Source organism: Oryctolagus cuniculus, chromosome 13, assembly GCF_051225735.1.
Source record: "Oryctolagus cuniculus isolate XC-2025 breed Fujian yellow rabbit chromosome 13, ASM5122573v1, whole genome shotgun sequence".
Classification (NCBI taxonomy): Eukaryota; Metazoa; Chordata; class Mammalia; order Lagomorpha; family Leporidae; genus Oryctolagus; species Oryctolagus cuniculus.
In genome coordinates this window covers 50,618,692-50,635,586 of record NC_142879.1, presented here as the reverse complement: position 1 = coordinate 50,635,586, position 16,895 = coordinate 50,618,692, and the positions used below count along the sequence as shown (strand labels likewise).

The window sequence follows — 16,895 nt, the reverse complement described above, 5'->3', positions numbered from 1 at the left end:
GCCACAGGCTTCTGTAAGCCACTCTCAGAAGTCACGGCCATGCTTGTCATTTGCCATTTTGCATCCTGTGGAAGTGAATCAATAGGTCCAGTCCACGCTCAAGGGGAGAGGATTACACAAGGGCATGCAGGAATCACTGGGAACCATCCTGGAGTCTGCTTACCAAGATGTTCTTCTATGCCACTTTATTTCTGACTATCGAATTTTCTCATTTATTTTATTCCTTTTTTCTTTTAAAATTTAGGATAAAAAATCACTTTAGTGCTAAGAATCATACATGTTTTAGAACCTTAAGTCAGACATTCTTCATAGGCCATGAGGTTGAACATGGCCTATAGACAATGAAGATAGTGAAGCATCAAGAGATGAAACCTGTAGTAGGTCCAAGTTGCACAGTCATCTAAAATACAATGAGTACAGCCTTTCTTTAAATATCTAGTGTCAACAATGTTACATATACTTTTCTAGTTGATCTCTTATAGGACTTGCTGGCTAATTTTTATTCCACCTGCTACTGTATTGTCAAATAAAACATGTTTGGGTAAATGAAATTGTCTGTTGGAAAATTTGAGTGAAAGCATGATGTATTAGCAATGACATTTAAATGACACTCCCACTCATAGAGAACTTCGTTGTTCTCATCAGGGGCTAGAGTTAATACTGGGGAACAAACAGTCCTAAATATTAAGTGGCATAAAGCTACTAAGATTCATTTCCTGCTCCTGCTGTATGTCATTCACAGCTGGAATGTAGGCACTGAAGGAGGTGGAGTGGTTGGGGGAGAACTTTCTCACTGTTGTCACTCAGAGACTCAGGCTAGTTGAAGAACCCCACCCCAATGTTGGTCAGTGGCCACAGGAAACAGAAAGTCCTGGAAGATCTTATAGCCTAAGTTTAAGATTTGGTCTAGGAGTGAAGGATTTCATTTCCATTCTCAACTCATAAGCCACAACTACTTCCCAACTACATGAGGACAGCAAGTTCAGTTTTTCCATGTGTCCAGGGTAGACCGGAACAAGAAACATTTATAAATAGCACTAATGTCAATTCCCCTCTGGCCTTGCAGATTCCAGCAAGTATCACTCTAAGGAAGATTTTGATCTTTATTTCCAACTTGAAGGCCAGTCATTAAATCATATATTCAAATTTAGGTTTAAAATAATAACAATTAATATTCTTTCTTCAACTCCCCATATATTCTTGGAATTGCATTCTACATGCTTGGATCTTTGAGCTCTCAGATGCAGGTTTTGCTAAGCCCTGTGCAGATTTGCTTTTGTCACCAGTAATCGCAAAGGAAGCACCATCAAAGTATTTGTACATCACATGCCAAATGGGATGGGGTATTGGTCTCTTAATACCTAAATAATGATCATTGGCTTTCATATGTTCTCTGAATTCTAAAATGTCCTATGAAACACAGATATTGAGTTATTTGAGACAACATACAACAAAGAGTAACTAGCCTGCAAGGGGTCTTCAAATTGTTCATGAAAAAAATGTATTGAATTCAGACACATTTTGCACCAAAATAAGAGTATCTTTTAATAGCATTTTCTACAAACTTTTTTTTTTTGACAGGCAGAGTGGACAGTGAGAGAGAGAAAGGTCTTCCTTTTGCCGTTGGTTCACCCTCCAATGGCCACCGCGGCCGGCGCGCTGCGACTGGCGCACCACGCTGATCCGAAGCCAGGAGCCAGGTGCTTCTCCTGTCTCCCATGCGGGTGCAGGGCCCAAGCACTTGGGCCATCCTCCACTGCACTCCTGGGCCACAGCAGAGAGCTGGCCTGGAAGAGGGGCAACCGGGACAGAATCCGGCGCCCTGACCAGGACTAGAACCCGGTGTGCCGGCGCCGCAAGGCGGAGGATTAGCCTATTGAGCCACGGCACCGGCCTCTACAAACTTTTTGAAGTTTCCTAATATATGAAGTCCTTATTTAAAAAAAAAAAATATTTGAGAAGCAGATAGATAGACAGAGAGATCCTGTGCTACAACTCAATACTGTCTCCAAACCCCACATTCTTTTTTTAAACTTTTATTTAGCAAATATAAATTTCCAAAGTACAGCTTATGGATTACAATGGCTTTCTGCCCCCCATAACTTCCCTCCCACCCGCAACCCTCCCAACTCTGGCTCCCTCTCCCATTCCATTTACATCAAGATTCATTTTCAATTATCTTTATATACAGAAGATCAATTTAGTATATATTAAGTAAAGATTTCAACAGTTTGCACCCATACAGAACAAAGTGTAAAATACTGATCGAGTACAAGTTATAGCATTAATTCACACTGAACAACACATTAAGGACAGAGAACCTACATGAGGAGTAAGTGCACAGTGGCTCCTGTTGTTGACTTAACAAATTGACACTCTTGTTTATGGCGTCAGTAATCTCCCTAGGCTCTAGTCATGAGTTGCCAAGGCTATGGAAGCCTTTTGCGTTCGCCAACTTCGATCTTATTTAGACAAGGTCATAGTCAAAGGGTCACACCTCCCTTCAGAGAAAGGTACCTCCTTCTTTGCTGGCCCATTCTTTCTACTGGGATCTCACTCTCAGAGATCTTTCATTTAGTTTTTTTTTTTTTTTCCCCAGAGTGTCTTGGCTTTCCATGTCTAAAATACTCTCATGGGCTCTTCAGCCAAATCTGAATGCCTTAAGGGCTGATTCTGAGGCCAGAGTGCTCAAACCCCACATTCTTAACAAAATACCACACAACACTAAAGTTTCAAAGTAGGCATCTGCTTTTAAAAGTAATGAATAAATGCCTAAATCAAAAAAGAATTAGTGCTGACACTCAAAATGTATAATCAAATATTTTTCTCAGCTAATATCATCTAAATACATGCTAGCCAGACCACAAAACCAATCCCTCCACTAAAAACAACAACAAAACTTGTGTAATGCAGGGGAGCATGGAAAATCCTTCTGAAAGGAACACAGAGATTAGAAATGTGAAATAGCTCATCTCTGGCCTAACCCATAAGCAGAGTGGAGCTGAAAAGATCTCTTAGTGGAACTGCCCTAATCCTGCAGTGTCACAGCTACACTGCTGAACACCTCTGAAGAGGTGAATTTAAAATCCCTCTGGTATTGCAGCTGCAGTCTGAAGGAGAAGGCAAATACCCAATGCACCTGTCCTAACCCCGCCTCTTCCACTATGACAGAAAACACCCATCAATCACAGGGTCCTTTCCTTCAGAACCCTGCTTTGGCTCCAGAATCCTCAGAAAGGCTCTCAGCCTTGGCTGTCAGCCCTCTCAGCATGCTTGTCATTGCTGCTTATTTTACACAGTCTTAAGCAAAATTATCAGAGACTATGAAGCATAAATCATTAGTTTCCTCTGTTGTATAGAAGTATAGACCTCAGACCTCAATACGGGCCAATCTTAAAGTAAAAATTAATTTTGGAGGTCGACGCTGTGGCACAGTGGGTTAAAGCCCCAGCCTGTAGCACCGGCATCCCATATGGGCGCCAGTTCGAGTCCTGGCTGCTCTTCTTCTGATCCAGCTCTCTGCTGTGGCCTGAGAAAGCAGCTGAAGATGCCCCAAGTTCTTGGGCCCCTGCACCTGAGTGGGAAACCTGGAGGAAGCTCCTGGCTCCTGGCTTCAGATCAGCTCAGCTCTGGCCACTGCGGTCATTTGGGGAGTGAACCAACCTCTCTCTCTCTGGCTGTACCCCTTTCTCTGTAACTCGTTCTTTCAAATAAATAAAATATTAAAAAATTAATTTTGGTCCCTTCATCTCCATATTAGTGGATAAAGAATGACCTTAATTTTGAGAGATGTCAGATCCCAAGCTTTTTGTAGAGATAAAGATGCTCTTTAAAAAGAAAGATTAAACTTCTACTCTTGATATCAAGTCTTTTTAGCTGTTTCAGATCAAAGCTGTGAATATGACCTATATTCAAATAAATTCAAAAAAGTATTTACTGAGTGTTTGTGATATATGCCATTTACTCCCTGGTCAAAATAGGTTATTGAGAGATGGAAGAAAGCTTGTAGATCAACAGCTGACATGTGGCATAGCAGGTTAAACCTCTGCCTTCATATGGGCACCAGTTCAAGACCCAACTACCCCACTTCCAAACCAGCTCCCTGCTAATGCCTGGGAAAGCAGCAGAAGAAGGCTCAAGTGTTTGGGCCCCTGCACCCATGTGTGAGGCCCAGAGGAAGCTCCTGGCTCCTGGCTTCGGATTGGCAAAGCTTGGTTGTTGCAGCCATCTGGGGAGTGAACCAGCAGATGGAAGACTTCTCTTTCTCTCTCTCTCTCTCTCTCTCTCTCTCTCTCTCTCTCTCTCTCTCTCTCTCTGCCTTTCCTTCTTTCTCTGTGTAATTTTGACTTTCAAGTAAATAAATAAATCTTAAAAAAAAAAAAGTAAGGTGTTTAGCTGTGAGTAGACAACTAGCTGGCATGACAGCCTGCAGAGTGTGGAAAGTTACAAGTAGCTAGCTAGCCTAACAGCTAGGTTGCATGCACCTGGAAAGTTCTTAGGCAAACCCTGAATACTCAGTCAATGAGGGAATGGGGGAGGGACTTGCTTGCTGTAGGTGCTGGCCCACCAGGCACCTGATCTTGCAAGATTGTTAATAAAGGTTCACTTTTGCTACATTTCAGCTGCACTTCATGTTGAGTCTGAGTCCATTCTTTAGGTGGATATGTAAGGCCATTTATCACAATCTGTGCAAAAAATTTTTTGAACACGTTACATATGAAATAACTAAAAATTTTCTGCAACAGAAAACCTTTGATGCAGTGGCTGAGGATTCAGTACTGCAAAATGAAATCTGCCATCTAGAGGATGCACACTGTCTAGAAGACAATTTCTTCATGGCTCCTGAAGCATAAAACCAAGAACGTTCTGTTTAAAAGGGTGGGGGAAGGAGAGGAGAGCAGTTGTATGTGTCTCTCTACGACACTATACCAGATTTCTCCATAGAGAAGAAAACTTACTTCAAACAGCACTTAAGAAACTGTGGATTAAGCCGGCGCCGTGGCTCAATAGGCTAATCCTCCACCTTGCGGCGCCGGCACACCGGGTTCTAGTCCCGGTTGGGGCGCCGGATTCTGTCCCGGTTGCCCCTCTTCCAGGCCAGCTCTCTGCTATGGCCAGGGAGTGCAGTGGAGGATGGCCCAGGTGCTTGGGCCCTGCACCCCATGGGAGACCAGGAAAAAAAGCACCTGGATCCTGGCTCCTGCCATCGGATCAGCGCGGTGCGCCGGCTGCAGCGGCGGCCATTGGAGGGTGATCCAACGGCAAAGGAAGACCTTTCTCTCTCTGTCTCTCTCTCACTGTCCACTCTGCCTGTCAAAAAAAAAAAAAAAAAAAAAAAAAAAAAAAAAAGAAACTGTGGATTAGTCATATACCAAGCTGAGTTTTTAAACTACACCCTTCAAAGACTTGACCCCTTGCAAATGCAGTGCTCCAGCCGCAACTCTGAACATTGGTTTGCCCATTACAGTGCATCAGCGTGGCCCTTAATGGTGCTGCCATGGGGTGCCCACAGTTATTCTGGACACTGAGATCTAACCTCAGGAGACCCAACTGGCAGTCCTCCAAATGCTCCAGATGATGCTCTCACCGAGCCTCTCTCCACAAACCACTCATCCCAGACTCCTCCCCACTCCTCGGATCTTAAGAATGCAAGTCCTCTTGTTACCGGAGAAGCAAAGGGTCTTTGTCTTCCCACAAGAAAGAATTCAGGCGTAAGACAGAGAGCAGTGGAAAGCAAAATAGCAAGGTTTATTAGGGTAGGGGCATCCATAAAAATGGATGAGTGGCCGGCGCTGCGGCTCAATAGGCTAATCCTCTGCCTTGCGGCGCCGGCACACTGGGTTCTAGTCCCGGTCGGGGCGCCGGATTCTGTCCCGGTTGCCCCTCTTCCAGGCCAGCTCTCTGCTGTGACCCGGGAGTGCAGTGGAGGATGGCCCAAGTGCTTGGGCCCTGCACCCCATGGGAGACCAGGATAAGTACCTGGCTCCTGCCATCGGATCAGTGCCGTGCGCTGGCCGCAGCATGCAGGTCGCGGCGGCCATTGGAGGGTGAACCAACGGCAAAGGAAGACCTTTCTCTCTGTCTCTCTCTCTCACTGTCCACTTTGCCTGTAAAACAAACAAACAAACGGATGAGTACCTCTCCAGACAAAACCTGAGAGAGAGTGTGTAGTTCATATTTAGGCTAGGGTTTTTAAGGGGATGGGTCTTGCCTTCCTGCCTTTTCTCTGCCCCTCTCCTTCTCTTCCTGATCAAAGGACTTGTTGGGTATAAATACAAAAATTCCTTTCTGAGTTTTCCCCCCCTGAAGTTATCAGACAGGGGAAGCCTGACCTTAGAGGAAGGATGTTTATCGGGCCAGGTAGCAGGGGCAGGACCTCCTGGAAGGTCATCAGGATCCGGGCGGGACTTTGAAGTGCAAAGATACTGGGCTTCTGGAGCTTCCGCAGTAGCTGCTGGTCTTCAGGCCTTTCTCATGCATGCATAGGCTCAATTTCTGACTTCCATCTAACACTCTCACCGCTGACCTGCATTTCCCCATCTGCAGCACTTGGTGAAATGTCGGTGACAAGACATGGAGGGGAAGGAGAAGAGAAAGAAGGAAGAGAACAAGAAGTGAACCCCTCACACCTCTGTGGCAGGTGCACTGACATTCAGCCTTCCCCAGTGCATAGCAAGAGGCAGGGAAGGATGAGGAAGAGAAAGTGGGGGAAGGAGGAAGGCAGAGGAGCAGGAGGAAGGGGAGGAGACACAGGAAGGGAAAGAAGAGGACAGTGAAGACTGGGTCACGGGGACCATCTGGGGAGAGGACCAGCAGATGGAGGTCTCTTGCCCTCTGTCACCCTGCATTTCAACAAATCTGAAACTAAAACAAAGCAGTACCCTATCAATCCAAGGATTTTCTTTCCCATTCTTTCCTAGTTTACTTTCTTGACAGAGAATTTTCACCAGGAAGTAAATAAATGTACATACTGATTTATTTTACATTTTGAACCACTTCCAGCCACACTCCCCAGAGAATAATCAGAACAAAACACCATGAAAGCACCTTTCACATGAAGCTGCTAAAAAGGTTATGGAAAAACATGTATCATGACAAAGTCGAGCAGAAATTATCAAACTTTTTTGTGGCAAAACAATTACAATTGTACAATTTTTTTCTTCCCACAAACTTTTTCAAGTACCATCATGTTGCTCCTGGCATTATCTGAAGTCATTAGGAAAAAAAGCTGGCAAAGAACAAATAACTACCAAAGCCAAGAAACACTCCTTTAATAAGCCAGAGTGTTCTGCCCCAATTCAGCCCTACAAAGTGACCACAAGCCAAAAAATATTTCATTTTCAACCTCATTCAAACCCTCCATTTTCTCAAATGCCTTATCAACCCAGTTTTCTGTCAGATAAGCTCCCTCTCTATTCCCAATATTCTGGAGACATTTCTTGAAGTTCCCTAATTAATGCTGCACCCATGCCCCAGTTCTTTTCAGAAAACTCCCTTCCCTCCTTTCCCCTCACTTTTCCTAAGGTTTGCCTTCAGGCCCTGTCCCCTGGCCTACACTCCTGGTTTTCTAACTAGTTCTACTCACATATCCCATGCATCCTTGCTACAGCTCTTGGGAGTCATTGGTCTTCCACAAAAATACTCTTCCCTTTTTCTTACCTATCTTCAGATGGAGACATACACAAATGACCTGTTCTCCCATCTCCCAGCTCTTCCAAGACCCTAATCCTTCCCCAGAGTTTCCCTCCAATGCTGTCATCCTTGGTCCTGAACTCTAAACCCCGAACTTTTCCCCCAGTCTCTCCAAATCCAGACGGCCTCCGTTTTTTACTAATCTTAGCCAACAGCACACACCCTTCCTCCCAGGTCTACCTCCCACTCCTCCGCGCCCATGTCTTTCCCATCTACCCACGTTCCGTGGCCCCTCACTCCTTGCAGAACCCGCAAGAACTCACTCCCCTGGTGTGCCTCCTGTCTCTGTGGCCCCTAACTCTTCCTCTAACCACCTTCCGACTCCAGATTTCTGCCCATGCCTGCGGCCCTTCTCTGCTGCAGGCCCACCTCACTGCCCGCAGGGCTCAGAGCCCCCAGGCTGCTGCCAGCGCTGGCCCGGCCGTACGGACTCACCTGTTGCTCCTGTCCAGGAGAAAGGCACAGCCGGCCAGGTTGAGCCAACGCGGAGCAGGGTTTGAAACTCGGAGATGAGCACGTGCCCAGGCAGCGGAACTTAGGTATCAACTCCAGGTCCAGTGCCATGTCCAGGTCCTCCAGGGCTCGACCCACTTCAGCTTCCCCTCCTCCTTAGAGCTGAGCCACCTCCGCTGGGACCCCACGGGGCCTGCTGCCCCCGGATGCTGCGACTGCCCTCCACTGAGGTAGGCCCCGGATCGATCATGGCCTCAAAGAGAGAAACTCAAGCCACCCGTGAGCTCCTCACGCCAGCGACAACGCCACCTCTGCTGCTGTCCCAGGCTCCCCCACGGCAGCCCCACGGCTGCTTCACCGTGCAGACGTGTGCGGCCCAGCTTCGTGCCCACCACTGCTGCGCCCACATCAACGCCGCCCCACCTTTCACAGCCAGGCGTTTGGCCTTCGCCCCGCCGCCATCTTCCCATGCTCAACGCGGCCACTTTCCCATACTTTGCCGCTTCCAACGCCACAGCCCTGCCAGGACTCATGGCTGCCACCGCCACAGCCTCCCCACTCTTCAAGGCCGCCCTAGTCTTTATGGCCTCGGCAACCCCCAAGGCCCACCGTTCATCGTTGCCGCGTGGCCGCCTGCTCTGACACTGCACCTACTGCGCAAGCGCCACACGCCCAGGCCCCGCCTCTTCCTCCTGGTCCCCCTCTCCCTCTCCCTTCACTCCTGCACCTGTTCTGTGGGCTGCAAGAAGGTGTGCGTCCAAGGCGCTTTTCCCTTCCCGCTGACCCTGAGGCATGGGTCCCTCTTCTGACACCTGTAAGTAGTAAACTTCTATTATAGATGTGGTTCAGTTACCTCGACTCACACACCTGAACCTAACTTGGCTGCCGGTCGGAGCTGTCCGAGAGAGCGGCCACCTTGATAGGAATAAGCTAGAAACAGATCTGACAGCAGTCTCAAGGGCATCTGCTGATCTTAATACGTGTCCTGTAAAAGGAACACCTGGTCATGGGTTGGACACTGGCGTGTGTTGGGTCACTGGACCCTTTAAAAGTTCCCTCTCTAACGTGTCCTGGCCGGTGGCCATGGTTGTGTGTGAACCTTTGTATGCTCCTGGACACGGCACGCACTGCAGTGTCACTAGATGGTAGACATTTTCAGGCTGGTTATCCTCTGCTGGGACCACTGTTGTCACTGTTGTATATGCAGCCTGTCGGTGACGGACACGTTGTTAGATGGTGACTGTTTTCTCAGGAGTGGGTTCTATAAGGCAGGTTAAAAGCTCCCAGGTGTGTGAGTGCTTTTCTTGTTCTTCTTGGTGCTCCTGTGCCTGGCACAGAGGAGGCCCTTGATAGGTGTGATGCCGGAGCTCTTGGCCCTCAGCAACAGCAGGGTCAGCCTGGCTGGGGAGGTGGAAAGCAGGTGACGTCCTGAGCCACCCCTGGCCGCTGGAGGAAGCTGGGCTCTCTGAGTACAGTGAGTAGAGGCTCTCCTAGGCTGGGGCTGGCCGCTCACAGTGTGGTCTGGGGATCAGCAGTGTCTGTGTCACTGGTAGCTGTTAGAAATGCAGACTCCACCGGCGCCGCGGCTCACTAGGCTAATCCTCCGCCTAGCGGCGCCGGCACACCGGGTTCTAGTCCCGGTCGGGGCACCGGATTCTGTCCCGGTTGCCCCTCTTCCAGGCCAGCCCTCTGCTGTGGCCAGGGAGTGCAGTGGAGGATGGCCCAGGTGCTTGGGCCCTGCACCCCATGGGAGACCAGGAGAAGCACCTGGCTCCTGCCAACGGATCAGCGCGGTGCGCCGGCCGCAGCGCGCCGGCCGCAGCGCGCCGGCCGCGGTGGCCATTGGAGGGTGAACCAACGGCAAAAGGAAGACCTTTCTCTCTGTCTCTCTCTCTCACTGTCCACTCTGCCTGTCAAAAAAAGAAAAAAAAAAAAAGAAATGCAGACTCCCAGCCTCAATTGCTAAATCAACAACAGCAGTCACTGTGCACTTGCTCCCCATGTAGGACCTCTGTCCTTAATGTGTTGTATTATGAGAATTAATGGTAAAATTTCAAACAGTACTTTATACTTTGTGTATCTATGTAGGTGCAATATGTTGAAATCTTTACGTGGTATAAAGTTGATCTGTATACAAAGATAATTAAAAGTGAATCTTAATGAAGAATGGGATGGGAGAGGTAGTAGGAGGTGGGAAAGTTTGGGGGTGGGAGGGCGGGAATGGGGGGAAGAACCCCTATAATCCAAAAGTTATACTTATGAAATTTATATTTATTAAATAAAATTTAATAATTTAATTTATTATAATTTAATTTATTATATTTATTAAATAAAATTTATTAAAAAATGCAGACTCTCAGACTGAATCAGGCGCTGCCGTTGGTACAGATTCCCATGTGGTTTACCTGCACGTTGATGTCTGAGAAATGCCGCTTGCACAGAATTGTTCAAAGTCCTCAGATTTTTCTCAACTTTGAGGCTCAGCAGTCTGGATTTTTCTAGGATGTAGCATGGTGTGGTTGGACTGATCTTGAATTCCAAAACTGCCACACTGGCGGAGTTACTTGATCTTCTTTAATTTTGGAATTTTTGATCTCTAATACATACTTATTGTATGCTTTGGGTTTTTTTTTTTTTTTTTTGGTTGGGGGTGAAGAATAAATGAAATATAATACTCTTAGCATATGATGGTAACTTAATAAATATTACTTGTTGCTGATTTCATTACAATTTTATCTGAGCCCTAGTACAGAGGATTTAATTACTTGTTATGATGAGAGAACTTCTGTATTATCATTACAATATTGTAATGTCACACTAACTTATGTCTTTTGCATGATTTAATGAGTGGCCTTTAAGCATGAATAGCTTTTCAACTCTCCCCTTTTTATCTGTGGTTGTGTGTTTAACTCTTAACATGGATTAAAGTGGTATGTGGCTCTGTGTATGACAGCATCTTTTTTATTTTTAAACATCACTCGATCATGTATATTTTCTGTCTGAGGTTCCTTCTTCCTGTTCATTCTGATGACAGTATGAAGTAGAAGCCTTGCTATCCAGCCATAGCTAGACAGTTCATGGAGAGGGTCAGTTAAAGAAGGGGGTAAAGAAAAAATTAAACATTTCATTTCACTCTAAATGCCTAGATGTATATTCATCTGGCCTCATGGTTTGGGTTTCAAGCTTTTTTTTTTTTTTTTTTTGAGCTTGGGTTTGAGATTTGCAGGCTTTGTCTTCTCTATCCACACCTTTTTTACAGGTTGAGTATACTGATATGCAGCATGCTTGGGACCATATGTGTTCTTGGATTTTGCATTTTAGGATATTTGTATAAACATGGTGAGATCTGTTAAGGGTGGGACACAAGTCAAAACACAGAATTCACTTATGTTTCACATATGCTTCATCTACATCACATGAAGGTACCTGTATACACTATTTTAAACAATTTTGTGCATGAAATTTGCAACTTGTGGTGTCACTTTGGCACCCCAAAAGTTTCAGATTTTGGATTGTTGAATTAGGGGTGTTCAACCAGTTATACCTCGTTTGGGGTGTTCAGTTTTGGTTTCTCTAAAGTAGATTAGAAATTTGAAGACATGATTCCAGCATTGTGGGATAATGAGTTAAGTCACTGCCTACAACACTGGCATCCCATATTGGAGCACTGGTTCGAGCCCTGGCTACTCCAATTCCCATCCAGCTCCCTGAGCTAATGTGTCTGGAATAGCAACAGATGATGGCCTGAAAACTTGGGCTCCTGCCACTCACCTGGGAAGCCTGGATGAAGTTCCTGGCTCCTGGCTTTGACCTGGCCTAGCCCTGGGTATTGCAGCCATTTGAGGAGTGAACCAGTGGATGGACGATCCATCACTCCACCTTTCAAATAAGTAAGCAAATCTTAAAAAAAAAAAAGTAAAATCAAGTGCGTACACAATTCACAGTATCATGAAATGCAACATCAGGGTCACCTGCTTTCATACAAGGGTTTCTTTCACTCATCCACCTGTGTTACCTATGGAATCTCAGCTAGAGACCAAAACCAACCAACCACCCTTATTAATGTCTCACCTTGGGCATGTGCCTTTTCTTGTTGGGCATGCGTCACTGTAAATGGAACATTTGGCCTAACCTCTCTCAGGGCCTCCACAGCCTGCCAGTCTGTGGCTCCAGAGCAGAATCCCAGGAACACCGATCGGCTCCATTCAGCTTTCCCATTCACGCTGCTCCAGAGCGCAGAGGGACAGAGGTTCAAGTCCAGCGCAGCATGAAGAGCAAAAACCCAAGCTCTCCCCTGGACCACGCTTCCCGGAACGGCTGGCCGTGTAGGGGAAGGAGCGAAGCCTGGATACCGGCCTGGGAGCGCCAGGGGCCCCAGGCAGAGAGGGAGACGCTGGCACGGGGGTGCTCCAATCACCGAAGCCCCCCTTTCTCCTCCATGCTTCCTGTCAGCGCCAACAGCTGGGCGCTAGGACCAAGTCCTGGAATGTACCCCGCGGGCAGCCCCAGGCGAGTCTCCGGCCGCCCCCGTGAAGCGGGTCGGGACTTCTTGGGTGCCCCGCGTGCGGCCGGCCGGCGGAAGCGGGAGGTGCGAAGCCGAGCGGCAGGAGGGCCGAGCACTGTTACCCTGGGCAGCCGCAGCGCCATCTGGAGCGGCGTGCGTCCCGAGGCCGCGCGGCGGCGGCTCCCCGATGGAGCGCGCTGAGCATCCACCGGCACCCTCCCGGCTGCCTGCCACCTCGTCCTGTCCGCAGGTGCTCGCGTCAAACTCCCCGTTTGACGGCTGTCTCTTAAATCTGCTCCCTCTATAGACCCGGTGAGCAGAGTCCCTCCCCAGCCCTCGGGCTGCAGCCTCGCTTAGGCCGGCCGGTCAGTCTCGGGCTGCAGGGCCTGCCGTCCGGTGCTTACTCGGTGGCGGCTGTGGCGGGGCTAGCTGGCTTTTTCCGCTCAGCTTGTCACTGCACACTAAGTGCGCAGCCTGGCTCCGGAGCCAGTGGCAGGCGCGGCCCAGGTCGGAGACCCAGCGCCCCCTGCCGGGGCCTCTCCAAACACGCACCCTCCCCGGCTTCCCAAAAAGTGGTGTTCACTCCTGACAGCTCCCGCACCCATGCACCGCAAACCTGCCTCCGGGCTCAGCCCAGCACCCTCCAGACCACTGGACCGAAGGGGAAAGCGAGGCTAAGGGGCACTTACCCCGGCCCGCATGCCAGCGTCTAGCTGAATGGCGCAGAGACCCAGATGCTGGCACTCGTTCTGCCACAGTTAGCTGCGTGACCCGCAATCACTTTCCTTGATATCAGTTTCCCTTTTGAGTTCTTTCTTGACCCAAGAGTTGTGTCAGAGCCGGCTCTTAAAACGGGTGACGTATGTTCTTCCCTTTGGTTTTCAGTTTGTACTTTCCTTGCCTTGAGATCAGCGTCGGCTGTACTGCTTCCTTAGGGAGATTTCTTGATTTCTCCGGGCTCAGTGTTTGTCAGTCTCCCGTGGTTTCTTTAAGGTGTTTGTCAGCAGGATATGGAGACATAATTCTATATAAGTTTTATCTCTTATTAAAGTTTATTTATTTGAAAGGTAAAGAGAGAGAGGACATGTTTCCATCTGCTGGTTCGCTCCTTAGTTACATACAGCTGTGGAAGAGCCACCTACAGGAAAATCAGCTGAGTGTCTACAGTTTGTTTCCATAAACAGTGAAAACCTTGCGGCTAATATTGTTGTGAATATTTAGCCCCCTAGAGAAACGCACTATACACAACTTATTTTCTATTATAATTTTTTACTAATAGAGATAAAAATCTGTTGTCTGGTCTGATTTGTAAATACTGTTAAGCCAAGAAGGGAGCCCTGTGAGGGATGACGTTACACACTGTAAATAAGATGGCTCAAAAACCACCTGGTCCCAGGCAGGTGCGAGTATCGGGGTGCAGCAACGTTCCTCTTTTCTTTGCTCGTCTTACTCCATGTCTAGAGCTTACTCCAGACTCCCTGATCTCTCATAAATACCAGGTTGCACTGACACCTATCAGCAGCTTCTTGCAGGCAGGTGTCTGTTCAAGCCCAAGTTACCTCCATACATTGGCAGAGACCACGGTTAGAAGTCCCCAGGCTCTGGACTGCTTTCCAGAACAGTACCTTGTAGCAAAAATAGCTAATATAGGATCAGATACTGTGCCCAATTATTGCTTTCTAGTGTGTTTACATATAATTTCTTAACTCCCTAAATTCTTAAGACATTATTTTAAAAGTTTATAGAATAGTTATCTTTTGAGTAAATACCTTATCTAAGACTATGATTTTAAAATATCTTTGACTTTTCTGATTAATGCCTTTTGCCTCATAGTAAATATCTAAAAGTATCTTTTGGTTTATATATACACTATGATGTTTTCTTCCAATTTAGTCCAAAGGATAAAATGCTCTGCTTCAAAGTCTCTTAAGACCACTGTCTACTTTCCATGTGTCTTATTAGTCTATATTGTGCTCTCATAAATGGAACATTTTCTCCTCTGATTCTTGGCCATGTAGAAAACACAAGAGCCAGCGGTGGGCTTGGTCCAAGTGTAACTATGACATCCAGACACCTGATGTATAATTGCAATTACAAGGCAGTTTTCTAATGGATGATTGGAGTGCATATGCTCTTCAATTAAGATGGAGTATCTAAGAGTGACTTAATTTTTTAAACCTTCAAGTAGATTTTCTTATGAATACATTTTGTGAGGTGGTGGTATGGACAACACACATCATTCTAAGGCACCATCACCACTGCATATCTTCCCAACATAAAACTGGGCAATTGTGCCTAGTTGTAAGGATCATTTTAAAACAAACTTTAAAAAGAAGTCAGGGCAAAATTAGACATATTTTTACTATATCATTATTTTACCTTTTCTTTGAAAGTTTTCTCTTGTTTAAAAATAATACTTTTTATGATCTATTTATTAATTTCAGAGGGAATGAGAGACAGATCTTTCATCTGCTGGTTCATTCCCTGAATGGCTGCAAGGACTAGAAGTGGGCCAGGCCAAAGCCAGGAGCCTAGAACTCTATCTGGGTCTCCCACTTGGGTGGCAGCGCCACAAGCACCAGAGCCGACTTCCACTTCTTTCTCAGATATGGTATCAGGGAACTAAATCAGGAATGAAGCAGCTGGGACTCCAGCCAGTGCCCACATGGGATGCCGGCATCACAGCACTGGCCCCTGAAAGTTTTCATAAGAAATGTTGGAAAAGAGTGAGGCCTTCTGGCTGACAGTGTGGAAATGTAAGGTTGGGTACAGGGAGGTGGGGAGGGCAGAGGGAGAACCCATTACTTTCTATTTATTTAGGTAGTCATCTGATGGCCAACTCCACTGTAAATCTTTTATCCTGTCTTTTCTTGCTTCAAGGAGTAGTGTAATAAATAGTAGCACTGGGCAGATATTTGGCTCATCAGTTCAGTTGCTGGGATGCTCACATCCCACACTGGAGTATCTGAGTTCATCCCCAGCTCTGTTCTCCATCCCATCTTCCTGCTGGTGTGCATCCTGGAAGGAAGCAGCTAATGACCCAAGTCCTTGGGCCCCTGTCACCTGTGTAGGAGAACCAGATGGAGTTTGGGGCTTCTGGCTTCAACCTGGCCCCAGCCTCGACTGTTAAGGCACTTGCAGGGGTAAACAGGTAGATGAGAGAACTTTGTCTGTGTCTTTCAAATGAGTAAGTAAAAAACTAAAAAACTATGAATGGAATTTCAGGTGGGTTTCCTTGGCACCTCATGGGTGTAGGTCATTTGTCTACCACCACGTTCTGCAGCTCTGGGATCACTATTCCCCAGGATAGCTTACTGACAGCAAGCAAAGGGCTTCTAATACTTGTTTCTCATTTTTCTTTCTTTTTTTTTTTAAAGATTTATTTATTTATTTGAAAGTCAGAGTTACAGAAAGAGAGGAGAGGCAGAGAGAGAGGTCCCATCCGATGGTTCACTCTCTAGATGGCCGCAACGGCTGGAGCTGTGCTGATCTGAAGCCAGGAGCCAGGAGCTTCCTCCAGGTCTCCCACGCAGGTACAGGGGCCCAAGGACCTGGGCCATCTTCCTCCGCTTTCCCAGGCTGTAGTAGAGAGCTAGATTGGAAGTGGAGCAGCTGGGTCTCAAACTGGCGCCTATGTGGGATGCCGGCACTTCAGGCCAGGGCGTTAACCCGCTGAGCCACAGTGCCGGCCCCTCATTTTTATTTTCTAGAGATAAACAGATACCTTTTGCTGATCAAGACTGAGGATATATTCATAAGTATGAATTTATAAACAGATGCTGTGCTTATCTTCATTTAAGATTTGCAAACATTGTCAATGTGTTACATATTGTTCTTTTTCTTTTTAATATTAAGACTAAGTTCCTTTTAAAAAAAAGATTTATTTATTTATTTATTTGAAAGTCAGAGTTACACAGAGAGAGGAAAGGAAGAGAGAGAGAGGTCTTCCATCCACAGGTTCACTCCTCAAATGGCCACAACAGCCAGAGCTCGCCGATCTGAAGCCAGGAGTCAGGAGCTTCTTCCGGGTCTCCCATGTGGGTGCAGGAGCCCAAGGACTTGGGCCATTTTCTACTGCTTTCCCAGGCCATAGCAGAGAGCTGGATCGGAAGAGGAGCAGCCGGGACTAGAACCGGCACCCATATGAGATGCTGGCGTTTCAGGCCAGGGCTTTAACTCACTGCGCCACGGCACTGGCCTGTTACATATTTTCCTTTTTTTGAAAAATTTTTTATTTTAATTAATT

At 47.0% G+C, this 16,895-nt stretch overlaps 1 long non-coding RNA gene across 1 annotated transcript; it reads right to left on the bottom strand.

The window, feature by feature from the left end:
- Positions 1–10,452: 10,452 nt before the first annotated feature.
- Positions 10,453–13,787, bottom strand: LOC149122592 (uncharacterized). The gene is made up of 2 exons (XR_016218986.1): positions 13,339–13,787; positions 10,453–12,368 (listed from the first exon to the last, which is right to left on the bottom strand). It is a non-coding gene; the product is annotated as an uncharacterized LOC149122592 (long non-coding RNA).
- Between the last annotated feature and the right edge of the window lie 3,108 nt (positions 13,788–16,895).